The sequence below is a fragment of the Lacerta agilis genome, chromosome 3 (assembly GCF_009819535.1).
Source record: "Lacerta agilis isolate rLacAgi1 chromosome 3, rLacAgi1.pri, whole genome shotgun sequence".
In the NCBI taxonomy this organism is placed as follows: Eukaryota; Metazoa; Chordata; class Lepidosauria; order Squamata; family Lacertidae; genus Lacerta; species Lacerta agilis.
In genome coordinates this window covers 86,029,475-86,036,564 of record NC_046314.1, presented here as the reverse complement: position 1 = coordinate 86,036,564, position 7,090 = coordinate 86,029,475, and positions in this window count along the sequence as shown.

Here is a 7,090-nt window from a genome sequence, read left to right as displayed (position 1 = left end):
TAGGGAAGCTTTGATATTTTAATCCTTCAAGGCAGTAGCAGTCCTTCATTTTACTGGACCCAAGTTTCCTTCAGCAACCATCCACCCTGAAGTAGTTGAGCAGCATTAGGGCTACAAAGCTTTGCGAAACATTAGAAAGGCAATCTGCTTTAACAAAATAAAACACACTTTTGATGGCCTTTGGCAGGTTCCTTCATATCACTCTGAGTAGATTGATTGCAAGAGGAACATGAGCAGCACTTAATGCTCTTCGCTATATCCTGAGAAAAATCAAGGGATGCAGGTGATTTCTAGGAAAAGCAAATTGAAAAAGAAACTTGTCTTCTCTTAAGTTAAGGTATTGGGGGAAGACTAGAATTATGGGCTAGAATTTTTCTATCCAATCCACATGCAGGGCCAGAACCTCAGAACAGTATGGCAGGAAAGAAGGGGAGGTATCTAGAACTGTCCAGCTGCCAGCATTGGCCAGGGACCTGAGCCTCAGCCTCCTCGAGCATAATTAGACAGAAAAGACTGGCTGCTGTTGTAGTGAATGCTAATCCATAAAGGAGGAGAAGAGGTGCAACTCTCCTCTTGGACTCAGCAGCCAACTTCCTACAGAGCTTTCGCCAGTGTGGTGTAGTGGTTAAGAGCGGCAGGCTCGTAATCTGGGGAACCGCGTTCGCGTCTCCTCTCCTCCACATACAGCAGCTGCGTGACCTTGGGCTAGTCACACTTCTCTGAAGTCTCTCAGCCCCACTCCACTCACAGAGTGTTTGTTGTGGGGGAGGAGGGGAAAGGAGAATGTTAGCTGCTTTGAGACTCCTTCGGGTAGTGATAAAGCGGGATATCAAAACCAAACTCTTCTTCTTCTTCTTCTTCTTCTTCTTCTTCTTCTTCTTCTTCTTCTTCTTCTTCTTCTTCTTCTTCTTCTTCCTATGGCTTAGGATCAGAGATGATCTCCTCGCTAATGTGTGGAGAGGAAGCAGGAGAGTCTTAAGGCTCAACAGGTTGAGGCCAGGACATTCAATGCCTATTCCTTTGAATATATAGATTTATCCATAATATATTAAGATTATTTTATTATTTACATAGAAACTCAGAAAAAGAAATATTACTAAAGCTAGAACAAAATATTATTTTTCAAAAACCAGATATATGGCTTCCTATGGATGGTCCAATACAGCGAGGGGGTGGGGGAAGGTGTCTAATGATTACACTGTGTACTTCCTGATAATTTTATTGAAATTGTTGGAATCCCCTCTGGAATGACAGGTCCTCATTAGCTCCACTATAATATAAACTGGCATGGGAAGGGTTGTAGGTCAGCAGAAGGCTCCAGGTTCAATTGCTTGCATATCCAGGTAGGGCTAGGGAAGACACATGCCTGAAACACTGGAGACCAGCTAAAAGCCAGTATAAGCAATACTGAGATGGATCAATGGTCTGACTTGGTATTAGACAGGTCCCTAAGCATCCATTCAGTTCCTACAGCAAGAGATCTCCACCGAGATCTCCTCCTAAAAATCTATGTGTGTATGGTGTCTGTGATGAAGGGCACATCCACACAGAATTCACACAGAGCTTTTCAACAACAACAACAACAACAACAACAACAACAACAACAACAACAACAACAACAACAATTTATTTATACCCCGCCCTCCCTGACCAAGACCGGGCTCAGGGCGGCTAACACCAAATATATAATACATTAAAAACATAAAATCAAACGATTGATTAAAATACAGTTCAAAATCACATTTAAAATCAAAATAAAATTAGGTGGGAACCCACAAATCACAACCATAGGGTAAGGAATATTAAATGTTCACCAGGCCCGGCCACCCGTGCTGGTCCCATATGGGCTGACAGAAGGAGCCAAGGAGCCACGTACATACAGGGTCCCATAGAAAGAGGGAAGAAGGAAGAAGGAAGGGGGTCAGACTGGACCCCGGCCAAAGGCCTGGTGGAACAGCTCCGTCTTGCAGGCCCTGCGGAAAGATGTCAGATCCCGCAGGGCCCTGGTCTCTTGTGACAGAGCACTCCATTTAAAAATATATGGCAGCTTCAATATATTTTAAAGGGGAAAGCATCAAGACTATTCAGACTCATTTGTGTTTTTTTTATAAAGAATTTATTAGATTTTCCAATTAAAAAACCAATTAAAGCCAATACATTCCAATTAAAGTTAAACATTCCAAACTCCCCCCTCTCCCACCGAGGGGAACAACAAACACCAAACCCCCCTCTCACAGAGGTAGCAAAAATCATTTAACATTTAACCACATATTTTCCAAATCACAACATGGCACTGACCCTCCTCCCAGGCCAGTCAATTAAATTCCAATCTTTACTTCTTACAATGACTTCCTCATTCCCCCCCTTACTGATTTCCAAATTATCACATAGTTCCAGATTTTTCCCCTTTAACTCTAATTTAAAATCCATCTCATCATTTTTTCTATTTAACATTTCTCTACCTCCGCCTCAAAATACTTCTGTATTTTCTCATTATCTTAACCAAAATTTTCTATATTACTCGTACACCTCCCTCTCTTATGGTCCCAGAGTCTATCTTTCAAAACATTGTCCGTTATCGCAGTGTCCATATCCAATTGTCATAACCATAATGAAATACCATTTCGTTTTAAATTCTAATATTTTACCCTATACCTTCCCTTTCGAAGAACCCGCCCCATGAGTCATAAAAAACAAAGTCCTGTAACTGTCCATCTAATCGCAGACCTGTAGTCTTTTCACAATCCAGTGGCAACTGAAAGCAATCTTTGACATTGTCACAATCTTCTTGCATAAAAACTCCATTTGGTATATCCTATTCAGACTCATTTGGAGTCAAAGGCCTGTATATAAACTTTGCTGGACTTGTCATGACCCAAATCAACAGCACTAGCAAAAGAAACAAAACAAAACAAAACAAAAAATTCGTGTCATTACAGGTCATGACCCAAAGACTGAGAAACCCCCTCAATAGTTCCCCCTTCCATACAAAAGCAAGCAAGTCAGCATAAAGCAAAAGGTTAATATACTAATTAGCATCATTCATATGCAGAAGGAATGGGTGCCCTGCGCTACAAAAACAGAACAGTATTCAAGACCAGGAACACTAAAAGACATAATCACAAGCAATGTATGGCCAGGTCAGGACCCGGAGAGCAAACAGTCTGCTAACATAACCCATAATATTTTCAATGGCAAAATAACTCTTCTATGTGTGGAATGAAAAAAACAACACAAGATTAGCACAGTTTAAATGCCAAGGAACAAGGAGACGGGTCAGAATGCCTGACCTCAGAGATCAGCACAGTTGTCTTAAATCTGGCCCATTAATATAAAACTGTGTGTGTTTGAAAAATAAAAAGAGGGGGCATCTCTGATCAGTGTAACCACACTTAATTGAATTCTACTTCTAAATTTCGTAAACTGATCTGAAGGGCAACCTTCTCCCATCCAATCCTGTCCACAAGTTCAGATTGCGGTGAGGTGCTCTTCTCCAGCTGCTTCCGCCTTCAGGAATGAGGCAAGTGAGTGGCAGCCAGGGAGATGGGCTTCTGGAATTCCCTTCACAGAGAGGTCCACCTGGTACCTTCTTAACTTCAGTTTTAGATGCCAAGTTAAGGCCTTCAGTGGCAAACAGCAATATGATGAGAACTCAGCACACTGGTTGCTTTACTTGCTACCAGCCCCTTGCTATGTTGTTGTTGCTTTAGTCTTCCAGCCTGCTGCTTTCTGGGTTTTTGTTTTGTTTTTATTGGTTGCAGTATTCTGAAGTGTCTTTATTCATGACTACTTTGGTAAATTTGGTTCCAACTGAGAAGCACAAGAAAGAGACATACTCCAGGATAGGGAAGGCAGAGAGAGAGAGAGAGAGAGAGAGAGAGAGAGAGAGAGAGAGAGAGAGAGAGAGAGAGAGAGAGAGAGAGAGACGTTCCTGACTAGAGCAACTTTTGATCTGAACTGTGATTGGCTTCCCACTAACCTCAACTCCCTACTTTCCTATACTTGCCACAGAGAAAGTGACCCTTTGAGATTTTTGAAATTTACTGCCTCCACACTTTTTCAGTGCCGTTGCAGAACAGATCGTAGCAATGCATTGCTGTGCATTTTGAGTGCACTCCTAGCTTTTACAACACTTAAAGAGTCCCCTAAGAAACAGCTCACTTTAGAGCAGTAAATAAATCCTATTCAGCTCTGCTTCCCCCAAATCAGCTGAAAGCTACTTGGCAAATGGCAGAAACCACAAAGCAAAGGGAGCATTTGCTGCAACGACGACAGAAAGAAAAGCAACCTACCTCCATTCTCAACTAGATGCCCCAAATTAACACTTGGGAGAATTGCTTCAGAATTTCCAGAGTGAGGCAGGTCTAATGTTGGGGTTCTGCACTCCCCAAAACATCACTTGCCCCTGCCCCTCTGGACCCTTCCTTGGATTTGTTTTGCTGGGTACGAAAGCACCATTACCACTTGCTAAGGAATTAAGCTTGCAAGCAGCACATAAGGAGATTCATTAATGCATTAGACAAGCGTGATTTGATTGGCTCCTTTTTTAGGCATTTGGCACATGGGATGCAAACAGATCTGTGGGACCTGGGTGTCAGGGGAGACCAGGCGACCTGCCAACATGCTAGCTTTAAAAAGGAGAAAGGAAGCCAGCACCAGTTCCTGAGTGTTAAAAGAATTTTCAGCCAAAAGTCAGATCACTGATGCCCATAAAACCAACAAGCAGAAGCTCCCCCACCCCATTTTCATGGGAAAACCACGTTAGTGCCTCTGTACCACTTAAAATGAATCCTTTCCTGGCATTCTTAATTTCCTTCTCACCTTCTGAAGTGCTTTTTAACCAATACTGGCCAGTCTTGATGGAAAGTAAAAAAGAAACATTATCAATTGCACATACAGCAGCAGTTTTGATGAGACATTGTGACAGGAAATTGGGGTCTGCTTTCCTTCCTGTAGGGGCCACTGTCCTGCACAACCATTGGACAACTAGAGTAAATGCACATCCGCGTGATAAAAAAGAAGAAGCAAGACACAGCACACACTGAAGGGGAGGGGGAAGCAATCTGATTTGGGGTCCCTTCCAACTGTACAATTCTATGATTCCTTCAAAACACACACAGCTCTGAATTTTGCAGTGCAGTTCTCCTCCCAAGTAATGGGTGAAAAAAATGCACATAGTGCAGTAAAGTGTCAATAAAAATGCATATATTCATGAAAATAACATACACAAATGCACTATTTTAGGGGAGATTGCTTTATATTAGGCAAAACTGAATGCAAGCACGTATACTGGGAGAAATTCATACAAAAATGTTGATGAATATTCACGTGCAACACACACACACACACACCTATAGTCAAATGCAAACTGAGGTGGAAATGTGAATAACTGCACTCATTAATGGGGAAAAGAGAAACCCAAATTGACAGATTTGCCCATTTGAATCAAATAAAAGATTTGACACTCAAAGCATTTTGGGGGTAGGGGGTGGGGTAGAGAAAACGATCCCGATGCTTGGTCATTATTCTTGCACGCAAAAATGGAACACATGATGACTGGCCTTTGTGGGAAAGATCCCTGGCACAGCCAATTAAAAGTTTTAGCTGCTGCAGTCCCATCCTTTGACAAATCTCTACCTAAATTTCCACTTGCTGATCTCGCAGTTACTCCTGGCCTTGTAATCAATAACATTTAATTCCACCAGGCTTCATAAACAATGCTGACAAGTAATAGCAGGAGCAGCTCCAAGATCAGATAAACACCCCAAACACAGACATGGGTAGATATACATTCCAGCTGCAGCGGCAATCAGTAATACACCTCGAGTAATGACAGGCCCAACAGTATATAACCAGGAATTAGACAGGGAGGTCTCCACAAATCATTACATTCCCAGAGCTGTAAAACATTAGATGTCAGGGCAGAGACTATTCAAGGACTAATTGGAAAGGAAAGAAGGACTACAAACCTCTTTCTAGGGATGCTTCGCACAACACCAGGGCTGGCCCTACCATTAGGCAAAGTGAGGCAGCTGTCTCGGGTAGAAGATGCTGGAGGTGGCAATAGCGTGCCAACGCTGCCCCCGTTCCCCCTGAGCCCCCCAAGCTAGCCTGTTCTGCATCTCCTACCCTCATTTGCTGCCCTCAGGTGCAGTGGAGGATGTTTTCCCATCACCAGCACTGAAGTGGAGTCAACTGCCCACCTGGTCAGATTATGTATGTGGAATGGGAGGGCACCATCTTGTCCATCACCTCAGGCAGCAAAATGCCAAGGGCTGGCCTGGAAAACCAAGTAACTACAGTGGTACCTCTGGTTACAAACTGAATTCGTTCCAGAGGTCCGTTCTTAAGCCCAAACCGCTCGTAACATGAGGCGCGCTTTTGCTAATGGCGCCTCCCGCTGCTGCCATGCTGCCGATGCGCAACTTCTGCTCGCATCCCGGGTCAAAGTTCGCAACCGGGAGCATCTACTTCCGGGTTAGCGGAGCTCATAACCCAAAGCGTTTGCAAGGAGGATGGTACGTAACACGAGGTTCCACTGTATCTACAAGCAAAGCATTCTGTGTAGAAATTTACACGCAGGCAGCACATAGAGTTTAAATTGCAATGTGGTTGGGAGGTTACACGGTTTTTCTACAACCCATATGTGAGGTATCCTTTCTCTGCTCCTTCCTATACAGAAGTGCTTTTTCTTCTTTTGCTCATGAAGGACTATTCTGACACTTTTAGTTCTCTCAAATACTAATAAGTCAGTGGAACAGGCACTGTGAGTCACGTGTCATACTTTAAAAGTAGGGCCGAGCCTGTATTCCTTAGGAGAGGGTTTTTTCGGGGGGGGGGGGGAATCAGATAATTTTATTCAGCTCACCCTTGTCTAGTAATGAGAGCCATTTTGCTGAATATTCTCATTCTCCTTCTTTGTTTGGCTGCTGCCATTTTTTATCCACAATACCTTGTAATGACACTAGGTCAAGGGCATCGGGGAGAATACAAAATCCTGCCACAGTTTCAGCCGCCACCACAGACAATACAAAGAGTAGCAGCAATAAAACCAAAACAAAATAGCCCACCAAGAAAACTCTCTAAGGGG